This window comes from Pogona vitticeps, chromosome 6 (assembly GCF_051106095.1).
Source record: "Pogona vitticeps strain Pit_001003342236 chromosome 6, PviZW2.1, whole genome shotgun sequence".
Classification (NCBI taxonomy): Eukaryota; Metazoa; Chordata; class Lepidosauria; order Squamata; family Agamidae; genus Pogona; species Pogona vitticeps.
The window spans coordinates 62065356-62084204 of NC_135788.1; the positions used below are offsets into that span (position 1 = coordinate 62065356).

Sequence of the window (18849 nt, forward strand, 5' to 3'; positions counted from 1 at the left end):
AAGATCTAGTATAAGGGCAAAAAACTGAACTCAGTCCTTGCATAAAACGTCAGATTTAAATATTATGCCTCATTTTCAAGAAAGAAAACATAATGAGGTTCAAACATTAAAAAACCCAGCAATGTCTAGTTGCAGTGAAAAATTCAAGTTCATTGAAGGCAAAATTTTCTCTAGTTTAGAATCAGATTGATGACACATGAATTTTTCAGAAAAGTAAGCAATGGCTGGAAAAAGGCATATAAGGGCTAGGCTACGTTGCTGTGGCAAACAAATGCCCCATTGAAACTGAAGAAAATTATCAACCAACGGATCACATTTGATCCACAACGTGCAAGAACTACCCCCATCAAAACATGTAAAAAATAAAGCTAAAAAAGAGCTGCCAGCTTAAGAATAACCAAAATAGTACTGACTCGGCCTATATGAAGTGTTAATAGCTGTTGAAAATTTTCAATTTGCAGAAACTGAAAAGTTAATGGAGAAAATTCAGAAGAAAGAATTGAAATGTAGGTCATTTCTAGGAAGAGGGATGGCAACCACGTATTGGATATTGAAATGTGGCTCACGGTGACATTATGCTGTGAAAAAATGCATTTCTATAGAATTATATTATTATTCAAAAGTACTAGGCACAGTCAATCAAAATTATAAAAACACTGAGTGGTATTACATAACAGAAGTTTTAAGTTAACCAAAAACCTAAGTATCTGTTAAATATCAACATAGTATATATACTGTTTTTAATATTCCCGTTTCTTTGTAGCTCTGATGGTGTTATTTCTGGAATCCGCAACTGCTTATAATACTGTGTGAAATTTCTTTATATTGTTCCCAAAGCCTTGATGACTAGGGAGGCGGACCACTGTATTTCATCCACAAGCGAGATGTTTCAATTGCCAAGTCTCTGCATTTTGTTAGTTTTCCCAATTCTTTATCTTGAACTCTGGCATCTCCTGGAATTGTAATGTCAATTATCCAGATATTTCAGTTACTACTGTCTAATGGATAGGGACGTGGTGGCGCTGCGGGCTAAACCGCAGAAGCCTGTGCTGCAGGGTCAGAAGACCAAGCAGTTATAAGATCGAATCCATGCGACGGAGTGAGCGCCCGTCGCTTGTCCCAGCTCCCGCCAACCTAGCAGTTCGAAAGCATGCAAATGCAAGTAGATAAATAGGGACCACCTCGGTGGGAAGGTAACAGCGTTCCGTGTCTAAGTCGTACTGGCCATGTGACCACGGAAGATTGTCTTCGGACAAACGCTGGCTCTATGGCTTGGAAACGGCGATGAGCACCGCCCCCTAGAGTCGAACACGACTGGACAAAAACTGTCAAGGGGAACCTTTACCTTTACCTTTACTGTCTAATGTGTTATGTTCAAGGTGTCATCTTTGGACATTCACAGATCAGGTGTAACACAGTTTTATCTTTTGCTTGGCAGAATAATCATTTGCTATTAGCACTAATTCCTTGAATCATAGCTTTCATCACACTTGTTTGGAGTACTTGTTCTTGTGCAGCAAAAATCAAGTCTTCAGTTTCTTTCTTAATGGTCCCCAGTTTTAACTATGCCCATACTGAATTATCATACCTTCCACCAATGTTTTTAGATGTTATCCATGTATTTTTCCAACTGTTTTATTTTCAAATTGTTGCTTCTTATATTGAGCTTTTGTTTTTGTTCTTTTCAAAATATTCTCCATGTTCACACCCTTAAGTAATTTTTCTCTACTTGTACTGATATAATTATTGAGACCTCTTTTTCCCCTCCTCTACTACTTGCTGTATTTGAGTAATCTATGGCCTCCCATTTTTCATGGTAAATACAACCACTTTTTGGATGTAGTGCATGATGAATGTTAATCAGTTACAGTGTTTTTCAATCCAATTCTTCAAATTTATTTTGTGTCCAATGTATTATTCCAAGTGGATATCCAATTACTGGAACTGACCATGTGTTTATGGCTTTGATTGTATTTCTACTACAGTGGTGCCTCACATAGCGATCGCTCCGTTTAGTGATGCATTTTTTGCGATGTTCCCTATGGGGGAATTTCCCTTTGCGATGCTCGATTCCCTGCTTTGGAACCGAGCATCGCAAAGCAACAATTTTAAAACAGCTGATCGGTGGTTTCAAAATGGCCGCCGGGTAAACAAAATGGCCCGCTGTGTTTAGGGAGGGATTCCTTGCTTAAGAGGCAGCAAAAATGGCCACGCTATGGAGGATCTTCACTGAATGGTGAGTTTTAAGCCCATAGGAACGCATTAATCGCGTTTTAATGCATTTCTATGGGCTGTTTAATATCGCATTGCAACGTTAATTCGTTCTGCAGCAATTTTTGCGGAACGAATTAACGTTGCAATGGGAGGCACCACTGTATTTAATTTTGACATTAAGATTTTCCGCATTCTCTTGATATGTTCCCTTTCTATCAGTTCTTTAACTTTTGTGTGGAGGATGTTATCTGCTTCTAGTATTCCGTGGTGGCGGCAGTGGTGGTGGTTGGGGTTATTTCGTAAAATAACTGTGTACCTTCTTTCATTAGTCACATGAATTCTTGTTTTTCATGTAATTTCCTGGCCTTCTGGGGAATATAAGCAATTAATATATGAGCATCTCCCCAATGCTGGAGATGCAATTATTTTTTCTCACAGGATGATGTAGAGTTACAAAGCTATGTGAGACTGAGCACCAGACACTCAGGCTCCGTGACTAATTCAGAATAAGTCATTTTTACAGAACGTACATCTGGGAAGCAACAGGAAAAAGAGGTTACTTACCTGTAGCCATAGTTCTTTGAGTGGTCCTCTGTGAATTCACACATATGGATATTGTCTGCGCCTGCGCTGACTGTCTCAGAAGATTCTAGAGCTAAAAGTAACAATTTTATGGTGTGATCCTCCACGAGGTATATGCTCCTCCCACCCACCATCTTCCCCAGTTCCTGAATTTTATCTGCCGGGTATGAAGGAAAGAATTAATTAATTAATTACATAATTAACCTGTGACGGATAGAGGGGAACGATGGGCAGGTTGTGTGAATTCACAGAGGACCACTTAAAGAACTATGGTTACAGGTAAGTAACCTCTTTTTCTTTTTCATGGCCTCTGTGAATGCACACAAATGGGTGACTAGCAAGCTGCAATTACCGGTTGGTGGGTCGTCATGGTAAGAAGGATGACAGGACAGCCCTGCCAAATACAGCATCTTGGCGTGCTCTGACGTCTAGACCGTAGTGCTTGACAAACGTGGACAGTATGGACCACCTAGCAGCACGACAGATGTCAGGAACCTTGGTGCCGCATTGAAAGGCAGTAGAGCTGGACAGCGCACTGGTGGAATGAGCTGTCAAATGTTCTGGAGGGGACTTTCCCAACAAGCTGTAAGCAAGGGAGATAGTCTGTACAATCCACCGTGCTATGGATTGAGAAGAGGCTGGGGCCCCTTTGTTTGGGCTGTGAAAGCAAAGAAAGAGTTTATTGGACTTTCTGAAAGTTTTTGTCCTTTCGACGTAGAAAGCCAGGGCACGTCTGACATCAAGATTATGGAGCATATGTTCTAGGGGCGATGAAGAACACTTGAAGAAGCAGGGTAGTATGATGGGTTGGTTGAGGTGGAAGTCGGAGACCACCTTCGGGAGAAAGGAAACATCAAAATAAAGAGCCACTTTATCGGGGTGAAACTGGATAAAGGGAGGATCGGCTCGAAGAGCAGCGAGTTCACTAGCCCATTTGGCTGATGTGATTGCAACAAGGAAGGCCGATTTAAGAGTCAGGAATTTGAGGTCGATGGACGCCATGGGCTCGAACGGAGGCTGCATCAAGGCATTAAGAACCAGCTGCAGTGACCACTGGGGGGGTGATATGTTGTTGAGGAGGGTGAATGTTGTTGAGCCCTTTGAGGAACTTCTTGACAGTTGGGTGAGAAAACAACTTGGAGGAGGGAGAATCATCGGGCTGGTGAGCCATAATGGCTGAAAGATAGACCTTTAATGTGGACTGGGAAAGGCCGAAATTTAAGAGATGGAGGAGATAAGCGAGCAGAGTTTTCAAAGAGACAGGTATAGCAGGTAAGTTATTGTCCCGAGTATACTTTAAGAACGACTTCCATTTATTTTCGTATAGGCGGGTAGTGGAAGGTTTTCAGGCTCGAAGAAGAACCTGCATCACATCGGGAGTATCCTCCATGCCACAAGACTGAGAGAGACGACGTCTGGGTGAAGAACGAGGCCATGGTCGAGCAAGAGGAGATCTGGGCGGAGAGGAAGGCGGAGCATATCCGATGACATCGATACCAGGTGAGTGAACCATGGCTGGCGGGGCCAGTACGGGGCTATCAGGATCGTGTTGGCCCCGTCCTGTCAGAGACGGACGATTACCCTCTGGATGAGAGGTAGAGGGGGAAATACGTATAGAAGATCTTGGGACCAGTCCAACAGGAGAGCGTCTCCCAGAGAGGCACTGTCCCGTCCCGCTCTGGAGCAGAACTGGGGACATTTCTTGTTGACATCGGCTGCAAAGAGGTCTATTGAGGGCGTGCCCCATTGTCGGCACAGCCGCTGGAATATGACATTGTTCAGAGTCCATTCGTGTGTTCTCATCGGTAGCCGACTGAGCTGATCTGCCAAGGTGTTGTCGTTGGTGGAAATGTGGATGGCAATAGGGAAAACATGGTGCGAATAGCACCACTCCCAGAGGTCGACAGCTAGGTAGAGCAGAGAAGGGGAGTGAGTACCTCCTTGCTTGTTGACATAAAAGAGTGCAGTGGTGTTGTTTGTTGCCAACTGCACTACTTGTCCTCAGATGAGGGGAAGAAAGGCATGGAACACTTTGATGATTGCCAACAGTTCTAGATGGTTTATGTGAAGTGGCAGTTCTTGTTTTGACCAGAGTCCGTGGACTGTGTGCTGAAGGCAATGAGCACCCCACCCCGTGGGGCTGGCGTCGGTTGTGACCTGTATGGAAGGTCTTAAGAGGCGAGAAAAGCCTGCCAATGAGAAGGTTGTCTGGGCGAGTCCACCAGTCGAGCTGGGAGGCTCGTTCTGGTGTCACCTGCAACAGAGCCGACGGAGGGTCCGTGAGCTGATTGAATAGGGAAAGAAACCATGCCTGCAGGGATCTCATTTTGAGCCTGGCGTGTTGGACGACGGCCGTCGTCGATGCCATGAGTCCCAGGAGGTGTTGGGCATGATGCGCTGAAACGGAGTGATGTGTTTGAAAAAGGTGGACAGCCTTTTGGATTTTCCTGATCCTGTCTAGAGGCAGGAAAGCTCTTGCACGGAGGGAGTCTACCTCCATGCCTATGAACTTGGCCGTTTGGTTTGGGATCAAGTGTGACTTTTCGAGGTTGATATTGAGACCGTGGAGCGTATGGAGGGTTATGTCTCGTGCTTTTATGGCATCATGGTACGATGTCACCACTATCAACCAGTCGTCAATGTAGGGATAAATGTTTACTCCCTGCAGCCAGAGGAAGGCAGCTACCGGTGCCATACACTTGGTGAAAGTCCAGGGGGCGGTGGAGAGCCCGAACGGGAGGGCGCAAAATTGGAAGGCAGTGCCATTGAAATGAAACCGGAGGAATTTTTGATGGTCCGGGTGAATGGATCTGTGGAAATAGGCGTCCTGCAGGTTGATAATTATGAACCAGTCTCCCTGGGAAAGCAAAGGGATAATAGAGTCCAATGTAAGCATGCGGAATTTGCGGGGAGATATGAAACGGTTGAGATGGGTAAGATCAAGGATGGGGCGGAGGCCTCCATCTTTCTTAGGAACAGTAAAGTACTTTGAGTAGAAACCGTTGAGGGAGTCCAAGGTAGGGACTGGAAAAATGGCATGTTTCTGGAGAAGTTTGGTAACCACGTCCTGCAAAGCAGAAGAGTAGGGGGTGTATCAAATAAACCCCAACGGAGGTAGTTCGGAGAACTCTATGAGGTAGCCAGAAGCTATAATGGATAGAACCCATTTGTCTGAGGTAACAGATCGCCAACGATGGAAGAATGGGGCCAGCCTGGTACAGTTCACTGGGTAGAGAGAAATGTCAGACAAGGGAGGTATAGGTAGTAGTCAATATTGCTTACCCTTTCGTTGTCCTTTGCGAAAGGATTGGCACTGACGAGGCAGGGTTTGAGGTTAGTACGATGCCATCAGAAGCTGGGGGGCAGGTAGGGACCTGTTGGCTTGATGGGGGCGATACTGTCTATAAGATTGGAACCTTTGATTTTGATATTGTTTAGGATGAAACTGGCCCGAGCGGTAGAAGGGCCGTTAATAGGAAGAAGACGGCTGGGCAGAAAAAGAGCGCACAGTTTTGCGCTTCTTATGGAAGTCTTCCATGGTGTCATCGGTTGTGGAGTTGAAAAGGCCGGCACCGTCAAAAGGCAAGACCTCGATTCCTGACTTGGTGTCATCAGAGATTGTGGAGGATTTAGGCCAGGCATGGCATCGAATAGAAATAGAGATGACCAAAGTTTTAGAAGCTGCCTCAGCGGAGTGTCGAGCTGCAATCCTCTGATACTTGGCGAGAGAAATAGCTTGTGAATGGATATTGATGAGGTCGGATCTCATGGGTTCAGGAGATGATTCAATGAAAGGAAGGACTTGATTCCAAAGATGACGCTGAAAAGCGCCCATAGTTGCCTGATAACTGAAGTTTCTGAGTAAGAAGGCTTGCAGAGAGTAAATTCGTTTGGCCATCGTGTCAACTTTTCTGCCATCCTTATTGGCAAGGATAGGTTTGGACTTAGTCTGGGTTCGAGCCTGACTAGACTCGACGATGATAGAGTTAGGCACTGGATGTTTATTGAGAAATTTGGCCTCGACACCGTGGGTCCTGTAGAGGCCATCAGTGCGGCGAGAGATCTGCATGATAGAAGGAGGTTGTCCCCAAGTGTCCTTAATGAGCTGAAGGATAGACTTGTTAGCTCGAAATCCACACTGTGATTCTGGATTTCAAGCTAATAGGTCCACCACTGACATGGTATTCTCCCTCCGACAGTTGCAGGAGTAATGCAGGGAACAATAACAGCCACTCTTAGTGGCCTTCATAGACCTTACAAAAGCATTTGACTTGGTTAGCAGGGATGGCCTTTTTAAATACTTCCCAAGATTGGATGTCTACCTCGTCTCCTTAACATCATCAGGTCCTTCCATGATGGAATGAACGGTACTGTAGTTTTTGATGGCTCAACATCAGATCCCTTTGACATCCGAAGCAGAGTGAAACAGGGCTGTGTCCTCGCACCAACCCTTTTTGGGATCTTTTTTGCTGTCATGCTGAAGCACGCCTTTGGAACTGCAACGGAAGGTGTCTATCTCTGGACTAGATCAGACGGAAAGCTCTTTAATCTCTCTAGATTGAGAGCAAAGACCAAAGTCCAACTGAAATGCATGCGGGACTTCCTCTTCGCAGATGATGCAGCCATTGTTGCCCACTCTGCTGAAGACCTCCAACAACTCATGAATCGTTTCAGCAAGGCCTGCCAAGACTTTGGACTAACAATCAGCCTGAAGAAAACACAAGTCATGGGCCAGGGCGTGGATTCACCTCCCTCTATTACCATCTCCACACAAGAATTGGAGGTTGTTCATGACTTTGTGTACCTTGGCTCAATGATCTCTGACACACTCTCTCTAGATGTCGAGCTGGATAAATGCATTGGCAAAGCAGCTACCATGTTCTCTAGAGTCACAAAGAGAGTATGGCTCAATAAGAAGCTGACGGCACATACCAAGTTCCAGGTCTATAGAGCCTGTGTCCTGAGCACACTCCTGTGCTGCAGTGAGTCCTAGACCCTTTGTGCATGGCAGGAGAGGAAGCTGAACACCTTCCATATGTGTTGCCTCCGACAGATTTTTGGTATCACCTGGCAGGACAAAGTTCCAAATAGAGTAGTCCTAGAATGAGCTGGAATTTTCAGCATGCATACATTACTGAAACAGCGACATCTATGTTGGCTTGGGCACGTCGTGAGAGTGGCTGATGGTCAGATTCCAAAGGATCTCCTGTATGGAGAATTAGTGCAGGGAAATCGCCCCAGAGGGAGACCACAGCTGCGATACAAGGACATCTGCAAGCGGGATCTGAAGGCCTTAGGAATAGACCTCAACAGATGAGAAACTCTGACATCTGAGCATTCAGCCTGGAGGCAGGCGTTGCATCACGGCCTCTCCCAATTTGAAGAGACCCTTGTCCAGCAGGCCGAGGCAAAGAGAGTCACAAAAGCAGCAAAATCAGGGAGCTGGACAGGGGACAGATTGAATTTGTCTTCAGTGTGGAAGAGATGGTCACTCTCGAATTGGCCTTCTCAGCCACACTAGATGCTGTTCCAAGGGCACGATACCATAGTCTCTCGAGACTGAAGGATGCCTACTACTACTACTACTACTACTACTACTACTACTACTACTACTACTACTACTACTACTACCACCACCTACTAGACTTGTTAAAGGGGAGACTCAGAGGAACGGGATGCTCCTAATTGATATCATCGAACACCGGGTCGGCATCAGCGGATGAGGGTTGTTCAGTGTCAAGATTTAGGGCTTGTGCCATTTGAAAGATGAGAGTCAAACAGGAGGAAAAGTCATCCGAGGAAGCGGAAGCATGGCTGCCCCTCGTATCTGGGATTGAAGGGGAAAGGTCAGGCTCATGGGGGGACTCAGAGTGTTGTGCCTCCGAAGATGTAGGGGAGCCTGGAGACGAAGGGTAGTCCGATGGACCAAAGCCTTCAGTCGGGGGAGATTGATGCCCTTGGGGTGGCAGGTCTTCGAAAGGGCCCTGAGATGTTACCGAGTCCAGCATCGAGGGTGCAGGACGCAATGGTAAGGCCTCGCGAACCTTGTCTCACATCTGCTTAGATGGGACGAGAGGGTGAACGGACGGAGGCGAAACTGTCAGGGCCAAGGTAGTTGCACGGAGGCAGCTTGAGTCCACAAAGGGAATGGCATGGGGGAGTTCCAGCGTCGTTCTTGGCCATTTAGCCTGCTCAGGCTGGTACCTCTCACACCAGGATTGCCACATAAAGGGGTTGAAATGGTATGGTACCATTGGAAAGGGGCATAAGTCACCTTCGATGGGACCGACCTCGGTGGAGAGAGGTGCTTTCGTTTCTCCGTTCTCTTCCGTGGAGGCGAAGGGGGAACCTCCAGATCGGAAGCCGAGCTTTCAGCTGCCCGCCCTGAGTCGGGGTTGGAATGGGCTGAGGCCGGGCTGGACTGTGGTGCAGCCGCATTGAGCCCAATGCTCGGAGTTTGGGGCGGCATCGTGGGGGGGGTGCAACATCATGGGCATCGTCTCCGTCCGAGGCTAAATCAGGGGCTTCTCTGGATGATTCCTCGAGGATAGGGGAAGGCAGAGAAGTCTGAGGGGGGTCCACTCGGGGAAGTCTGTCCTTTCTGGGCCTCTTAGGGGCAGGTTTAGGTTTTTTCTTCGAGCTGGGATCGTGCGCTCGAGACTTCTGAGAGGAGGGCAACTTGTGCTTACCAGTGTCCTTAACTGGTAGCACAGAGGTAGAGTCAGAAGTAGACTGGCCCACTGGAAGTCTATCGGCTGAAAGGGCAGGAGATCTAGCCGCTTCTGAAGACGAAGTAGGAGGATTCATGGCTGTTTGCCAAAGGTAAGACTGAAGTCTTTGGAGCCCCTGTTTAAGTGTCGGCTTGGTTAAATTTTTACAAGCATGACACGAATGGGTAGGATGTTCCTCACCCAAACAAAACAGGCACTGGTTATGACCGTCCGAAAGTGCGATTTTATTCACACAGGTTGTACACCTTTTAAAAGGAGACGGTTAGGCCATAAGCAAAGAACTAGGGAAGGGGGGAGGGGGAAAGGGGAATAAAAGGACCGCGGGAAATTTATTTATTTATTTATTTTATTTATATCCCGCCTATCTAGTCGATAGACCACTCTAGGCGGCTTACAACATGGGATAACACTATAAAAACAACAGAATTACATAATAGAAAACGTTCAACAATTGGGTTAAAACATTAGGAAAGAAAAGAGAAGGGGATCAGGAATTAACTAGGAGGGAAGGCCTGCCGAAACATCAATGTTTTTAATTGCTTTTTGAAAATACCGAGCGAGGGGGCCGCGCGAATATCGGGGGGAAGGTTGTTCCAGAGGCAAGGAGCCACCGCCGAGAAGGCCCGATTTCTTGTCTTTTCCTTCCGGGCCTCCCTCGGCGTTAGGCTCCTCAGCCTCACCTCCTGGCTCGCGCGAGTGACACGGGTAGATCTTGGTGGTAGAAGGCGTTCCGCCAAGTATCGAGGCCCTAAACCGTTTAGGGCTTTGTACGTAAGCGTCAACACTTTGAAGTCGATGCGGAATCTGATGGGCAGCCAATGCGATGCGGCCAGAGTGGGTGAGATGTGTTGGAATTTTTTCACCCCACTGAGGAGTCTGGCCGCCGCATTCTGGACCACCTGAAGTTTCCGCAACAGCCTCAAAGGCAGCCCCACGTAGAGCGCATTACAGTAGTCTAATCTTGAGATTACGAGCGCATGCACCAAAGTGGTGAGCGCCCCAACATCGAGATAGGGCCGCAGCTGGGCTACCCGCCTAAGATGGTAGAAGGAGGTTCGGACCACCGACACCACCTGGGATTCCATAGTGAGCGCCGGGTCCAGATGGATCCCCAAGCTGCGGACCCCATCCTTAGCAGGAAGGGTCACCCCCCCAAAAGAGAGGGAGTTTCCCAAGCTCCCGACTGTGGGGGCGCCCACCCTTAGTACCTCCGTCTTGTCCGGGTTCAGCCTCAGCCCGTTCTCCTGCATCCATTGCAGTACGGTCCCCAGGCAGCACTGGAGGGACAGAACGGCATCTCCTGCGGAAGGTGGAAATGAGATGTAGAGCTGAGTATCATCAGCATACTGATGACACCGAGCTCCACACCCCCTGATGACCCCACCCAGCGGCCTCATATAGATGTTAAACAGCATTGGGGAGATGATCGACCCCTGTGGAACCCCGCAATTGAGATTCCACGGGGCCGAGACGCTCTCCCCAAGCTGGACTCTCTGGGGACGGTCCTCCAAGAAGGAGCGGAGCCAGGCCAGTGCAAGGCCCCCTATTCCCAACTCGGAGAGCCTCCCCAGGAGGATACCGTGGTCAATGGTATCAAAGGCCGCTGAGATGTCGAGGAGGACCAGCAGGGACACGTTGCCCCTGTCGGCCTCTCTCAGTAGGTCGTCACACAGGGCGACCAATGCCGTTTCTGTGCCGTGGCGCGGCCTGAAGCCCGACTGAAACGGATCCAGGGCATCTGTTTCGTCCAGGTGCACCTGAAGCTGGTCGGCCACCACCCTCTCCACCACCTTACTTAGGAAAGAAACATTGGCGACGGGCCTATAATTGCCAATTGTGTCCGCCGCCAAACTTGGTTTCTTCCTAATGGGCCTAATGAGTGTCTCCTTGAGGGCAGATGGAAATCTGCCCTCCAGGAAAGACCCATTAATTATTGCAGTGGCCCATTCCGTTGTTGTAGGCCTGGCTGCTTTGATTAGCCAGGCCGGACAGGGGTCAAGGGAGGAGGTGGTGGCACGACAGCGATCAAGCACCCTGGCGACAGTATCAGGCGTGACAGGCTGAAATGTGTCAAAAATTACCGGGCAAGACGGAGCACTGGACATCTCAGCTCGACTCACTGGATTCAAAAAAGGAGACAGGTCCCGGCGGATGGCCTCCACTTTAGATTTAAAAAATGCTGCAAATTGGTCCGGTGTAAGACTAGGGGGAGGCCCATCACCCGGGCCAATTCCGGATAGGTCGCGCACTATACGGAATAATTCCGCCTGCTGGTTGGACGCTTCGCTTATCCGGTTAGCGAAGTATGCTCGACTGGCAGCCTTTACCTTAGCCAGGTAAAGGTTAGTGGCGACCTTAACAGCTATCCAATTGTAATCCGTCGGGTCCTTTCTCCATTTGCGCTCTAGCCATCTCCTAATCCGCTTCAACGCCCGGAGGTCCTGGTTAAACCATGGCGCCGGGCGAGCTCTGCGTTGGAGAGGGCGTTTAGGTGCGATCATGTCTACAGCCCTGACGGCAGCGGCGAACCAGCTGTCTGTCAGAGCCTCGACAGGAGCGCCAGCCAGGTCTGCCATAGCACCTCTCATGGCATCCTGGAATCCAATCGGATCCAGTAGCCTTCGAGGGCGGACCATAACAATAGGTCCCTGCTCCCTGCAAGGGGGGAGGGCCATGTTGAGGTTACATTTTATTAGGTGATGATCCGACCATGGCAGAGGGACCGACTCAAGATCAGTCACCATCGGACCACTCTCGCTCCAACTGGAGGAAAAAACCAGGTCGAGTGTGTGGCCGCCCACGTGGGTGGGGCCGATGACATGTTGGGACATGTTCAAGAAGGCCATGGTCTCCAAGAACTCAAGAGCTGGTCCGGAAGTCTCTGCCTCTGCATGCACATTGAAGTCCCCCAAAACCAACAGCTTCGGGGAGACCAGTAGTGCCGCAGAGACAAAGTCCACCAGCTCCGGTAGGGAAATGGCTGGGTCGCGGGGAGCACGGTAGCCCAGCAAGATCCCAATACCGTCCCTAGCCCCAATCGACACGTGGAGGGCCTCCAGACCTGGTTTTACCACCGAGGAGCGCCTAGTAACCTCCAAGATGGATTTGTGAACAATGGCGACTCCCCCCCCCGTCCTTCCAGTCTACCCTGGTGTTGGACAGCATAACCGGGCGGACAGATGAGTGCTAAGGGGGGACCCCCCTCTCCGCCGATCCATGTTTCGGTTATGCATGCCAGGTCTGCATCCTCCTCCAGGATAAGATCATAAATCACCTGGGCCTTATTGGATACAGACCTGGCATTCAACAACACCAGGCGAAGAGTAGAAGGATGACTGAACTGGCTGCTTCGATACTGAGGGTTGGTCCCAGTCTCAGAACAACGGACAGCCTTCAGACATCTGTCCGTCGTTCTTCTTACACGAGTAGCGACCGGGCCAAAGCCATATCTACCTCTACCCGTGATCACAGAAATATTTTGGGGCCCCTCGCTGGGAGGGCAGGCCTTCCATTCCATCGAAGGGAGGGGGGAGGGAAGGAGGAAAAAGGGGAGGGAAAAAGGGCAGGAAATAGAAAGAGACAGGAGAGAATAATAAGCAAAATTAACTTAATACAAGTGAATCAAATAAACAAAAAAGGAAAGAATAATAATAAAACACATAAATATTAACCATATACAATAAGCTAGTGCATATAAATAATAAACATAAAATAAACAAGCGTAAATTAAATACAATTGATCAGAATATTGAAGTAAAAAAGAAAGGTAAATAAATAAGTAAAAATAAGAAAACCAGACTAATTACCCCCCACCCGGCGCCCAGAGCAAACCTTCCCCCCCACGTGGCCTTGTTCTTTCTAGTATAGCTGGCCTGGATGTTAGTAGCGGCGCTGGTGTGCAGTGTTCTTTAAGGAGCCAGTAGACACAGTTTTTACAGTTTTTAGCAAAGGACCCCAGGTCCACGATGTTATAAGTCAACAGGATCCAAAGCACCAGGAACCGAGCTAAGTGGGACTCAAACCCAGCCATTTCCCTCCCTTGAATTAGAGGGGAGACATCCTTCGCAGATGGAAAGAAGCGAGCAGGGAGAGGGGGGCCTGGGGGAAGTTCTTCCAACATGGCGACTGGCGTGCAAACGCTCCGTCGCTCCAGTAACCCCACAGGCTCCCTCCGGGTCTGACGATGACCCTGTACCTTGTGGCTGCCTCCGGACTCGGCGCTCCAACTCAGATCACCCCTCCGCCGGGATCTAATCACTGTCCGGGTGCTCGCCTGTCGAAACTCTCCGTCGCCGGGCCTCGCCGCCAGGGCCTCCGCTGGGATGCCTCCCAAGATCAGGCAGGGCGCAGGCAGGGGTCCGCTGGGCGATGTTCCAGCCACCGACACATCCGGAGCTCCGAATCCAGCCTCCTCCGGTGGTCAAAAGGAGCTGCCGGGCCTCCGAGCCCAGCCAGCAGCCGGAGGAGCACCCTCTCTATCTCCTGCTCCCACTCCGGCCCCGGCTTGTGAGCTCCAGCTCCGGCTACGCTGCCCTCCGAGCCTCCGAGCTCCGCTGTTTGCAGGCAGCCCCTGAGTCCCGAGCACAGGCTCCGCTCCGGCTCCGCTTGTCTCTGGCCAAGCACACCCCAGCCAGCCTCCCCAGAGCAGCAACAGGGCTTCCAGCTCCCGAACCCCAGCGACAGACCAGCTGCAACGACCGCGCTCTGTGTCTCGAGCCGGCGGCAGCCGCACGCCCCACACCTCGGCGACGCAGCAGCCTCGCCTCCAAGGACCTCAAAACTTCGCCCCGTGCTCCGCGTTTTGCCCGGTAAGCTGGAAACCGGCAGTCAGGGAAGGCACCAGGCAGTCGGGGGGGGGGAGAAAGAGAGAAAGGGAGACAAAAAAGGGGGAAAGAGGGGAAAAGAAAAAGGAAGAAAGACCCAAGAGGCAGGCTGAAGCGGCGGAGGAAAACGCTAACCGTCCGACCTCAGCGCCATCTTGGAGCAGAAACCGATTAGGCAAACTAAAGACGTGGAGGATCACTAAGTAGGTAATTTAAAGTAAAGATAAACCAACAAAAGCTCAAAGGAGGCTAGAAAAATAGCCAAAAGGCAAATAGCGAAGCGCTCAATCTTTCCTGAGAACCGTTCAGCTCGGCGGAAAAAAGGAACTGGGGAAGATGGTGGGTGGGAGGAGCATATACCTCATGGAGGATCACACCATAAAATTGTTACTTTTAGCTCTATAATCTTCCGAGACAGTCAGCGCAGGCGCAGACAATACCCATATGTGTGCATTCACAGAGGCCACAGAAAAGAATTTTCTAGTTATGTTTCACAGCAAATAACGATGGGATACATAACTGCTACTGATTGTTATTGTTCTGCCCTGTCAAATCACTTCCTATTTATGGCATTCCTATGAAGTGGTGGCTTTCAAATGGTTCTAGTGTCAACAGCCCTCCTCATGTTTTGCAAGCTAAAGGCTGTGCCTTCCTTTATTGATTCAATCCATCTTATGTTAGAGGTATTTTTTTCTACCATCTACACTTTTCCTAGCATCATTGTTTTTTTCTATTAAGACCAGTCTTCATATGGCATGCTCAAAGTACAATGCATTAAGAAAACCTTAAGAACATGGCCAAACAGCCCAGAAAACCCACAATAACCAGTTTTGCTTTTCTTTCATCTGAATCTGATCCACCTTTTCATATGACAATGAAGTTAGTATGTAGCTTTCATAAACAGTAGTCACTGATAGCCTTCTCTTTCATTAAATTGTCCAGTTTCCTTTTAGAGACATGCAAACTGATGGCCATCACTACATCATTTAATAGAAGATTCCACAACTGTATATGCACTGTGGGAAGCAGTGCTTTGTTTTGTGTGTCCTGAATCAACCTATGTCTACATACCATGCAAAGTGTTATGCAATCTCTCATCCTGCTTCTCCTAGAGGTTCAAAGCAATTCCTTACTATAATGAGTATTACCAACAATAAAAGGCAATGTCTTTGGTTTCCTCAAAAACTGCACTGATGCTAGAGGGTTTGGTGCAGTGAGAATCTTTTAAATATGTAACTTCTCAGGAGGAGTTGGTGAGTTTTTCTTTTTCTTTTTCTTTTCTTTCTGGCAGAATTCTGTAATTTCCTTTCTTCTAGGAAGTTAACAGGGAGTAACCCAGCCTGGAAATACCACAGCATACTACTTTCCCCTCACCCTATTGAACAAGCTGTGGGGGAAATGTGTGTGTGTGCAATTGGGGACTTGTTAACTCTAACACACCAGCTCTTTGCTAACATTTACATGCTCTGCTTGTTTTCTAAGCTAAAAAGCCAAAGACTCAGAGGAATGCCTGCTCCGTCACCTTGATGATTTGGAAAACAGTGGACTCTCGACTTACGCAATGAATCCGCATTGGAACGGTGGCTGCAGGTCGAAAAGTCTGTAGGTCGAGGCTCCATTGACCTACAATGCATTGAAAACTGATTAATCCGTAACCAGCCATTTTTGTTCCATTTTGATTTTTTTTTCTGGTCTGTAGGTCGATTCTCCGGCTGCAAGTCGAACCTAAATTTTGTGGCCAGAGAAGTCCATAACTCGAAAATTCTATAAATGGAGCCATCTGTAAGTCGAGGGTCCACTGTAAAGACAGCTCTGGGCCATGAGAGGAAAACTCCAAATTCACAGGTAAGTAATACTTTTATTTAGGACCATTTAAAAGATAATTTCACTTCATGGAGGCTTCTGGAGAGTACAACTACTTTCTAAAAGCACCAAACAAGGGAGGGGGAGTGTCACTACATTATTATATCGCTGCATTTTAGCAGCAGTAGTGGTGGCTTCAGGGGAACTATTAGTAGTTATGGGTTACCTCCTGGACAAACATTTATGCTGTGATTGTGTATAAGTTTTGGAAAAATAATCAAAATATTTCTGTCACCCTTTCCTATAATATGAGAAAGAGAGAGAGAGACAACAAGAGAGAGAATTAGTTTCTTGATTATTTAGCACATTTCACACATAGTAAAAGCCACTTTTGCATATGCTATTTTCATAGGTGTGACAGAATAGGGATAAGTGTCTCCAGAACGTCTGGACATGACATTGTTAGGTTTTATTTATTTATACATAATATACTTCTACTTCTTTGTACAGTGGTGCCTCGCTTAGCGATTGCTTCGTTTAACGATGTATTCGCTTTGCGATGGGTTTCTTTGAGGAAATTTCCCCATCGTTTAACAATGTTCTCTATGGGGGAATTTCACTTAACGATGTCCGTTTTTGCTCATTTAAAAGTGTCTTAAAATGTTTGAAACCTGTTTTAAATGCTTGGATTCGGTAGTGCACCTTCTGAAACATGTGCAAACTTAATTTGGTTTTGTTCTGAGTCTTCGTTAATTTTTGGTGATTTTTTGTTTTCCCCATTTAAATCCATTGAACGGATTTGATCCAATTTGATCTAAAAAGGGAGGTTACACGTCTCTAATGGCATGTAAAACCATACTGGCAATCAGACATTTCCTCACCTAATAAATAAATAAAATAAATATATGCATAACATTCAGAAGACAGTTGTTGATCAAGCTTTGATTGATTGATTGATTGATTGATTGATTGATTGATTGATTGATTGATTGATTGATTGATTGATTGATTGATTGAAACTCTTGCAGTAGAACCACATTAAAATCTGTGGTGCTTACAAAATTGACTGGTGCCATGATACCAGGGGATCTGTTGTCTGATATGCATAATAATCTCAGAAGGAGCCATTGAAACATAGAAGGTTATGGATGTATTTTGCAGTCACTTATCTTTGTATAATTTGCTAAATTACAGTGTTATTATATACAGGCTATTAGTGCTTCTATTATGTGGTTATAAGAGGGGACATGATCTGAGTAGTGCCATGCCAATGAGATATCATGTGTGCATGAAAACCATTAAGAAACAAATAGCCTTTGTAATTATCTTCTTTGTGCTGTTAAAGACAAATTTAAACAAACATCTGCTTCCTTCTTCCATTATCTGTTTGGTAAGTTTCATTCACTCTTTAAGGGATGAATTCAGACATCATGGCGAGAAGGAATTCTCTCCAATTCTGGCTCACTGAGGATATGCCATCTTGTTGATTCACACTGAGGAACAATTCCCATATGGAATGAGAAAGGCAGAACAAGCCAAAGTGGCATTATTATTGTGAACTCACTGGATGCCAATTTTTCGTCCTGTCTCTCTCAACCAATCAGATAAATAATCCAGGTGTTGTTTTAGGGTTAATTACAGTAGGATCCCTGTATCTGCTGGAGCATTGTCTGTGGTTTAAGTTATCCACAGTCTAAAAATTTCAAAATTTTAAAAGAAAAAAATTCAGAAAAAAAACACTATGTTCACATGTACCAGAATTGGCCACTGGAAAGAGCCAGAGACTGTGCTATGAATGCTTGTTAGTGAAGACTACATTGCATGATGAAGACTACATTGCAACCCAGATAGTGTGGTTGCTGACTTTGAGCCAGACATCCTGGAGAGTGAAGTCAAGTGGGCCTTAGAAAACATGGCTAACAACAAGGCCAGTGGAGGTGATGGCATTCCAGTAGAACTATTTAAAATCATAAAAGATGACGCTGTTAAGGTGCTACACTCGCTATGCCAGCAAGTTTGGAAAACTCAGCAGTGGCCGGAGGATTGGAAAAGATCAGTCTACATCCCAATCCCAAGGAGGCAGTGGAAGGCAGGAGGGCCTGGCATGCTCTGGTCCATGAGGTCATGAAGAGTCAGACACGACTTAACGACTAAATAACAACAACACTGCACAGTCTCTGGTGCCCTCTTCTGGCCAGTTCTAGGAATGCATGTGAAAATGTTTTTTCTGGTTATTGTTTTTTCCTTTTACTCATGCTACATATATAGTGTTTACTATTATCAGAGGTTTTCAGTATCCATGAGTAGGGGCTTGGAACGATTCCCCTGCAGATATGGGGGTCCTACTGTATCTAGATTGTGGGGAGGGAAACAAGCCACAGACCTAGCTTCCTGTTTTTACTTCACAATAAACAAGTTGTGGATAGAAGATCTATCACTGGTTTAGCGACTTCCATTGAAAAGGGGAACAATCAAACAGTCTTTACCAGCATGCTGCTTATCTGTGATAAACCCAGGTTTCTGTGGCTCCCTGGCTTATTATGACGAGCAATTAGGCCTCAGATTGGAGTTATAACTGCTATTCAACTGTTGTGAACCTTGGCTGATAATGTATTTATTATTATAAATTAATAATTATTATAAAACTAAAAATGCATTTTATATAAAAATATACATTATTTAGTCTACACCAAAAA

General features: G+C 47.0%; 1 protein-coding gene across 15 annotated transcripts in view; it reads right to left on the reverse strand.

Annotated features, from left to right (window-relative positions):
* The window catches only part of HECW1 (HECT, C2 and WW domain containing E3 ubiquitin protein ligase 1), a 400600-nt gene that overhangs the window by 189480 nt on the left and 192271 nt on the right, over positions 1 to 18849 (reverse strand). The window lies entirely within an intron of this gene.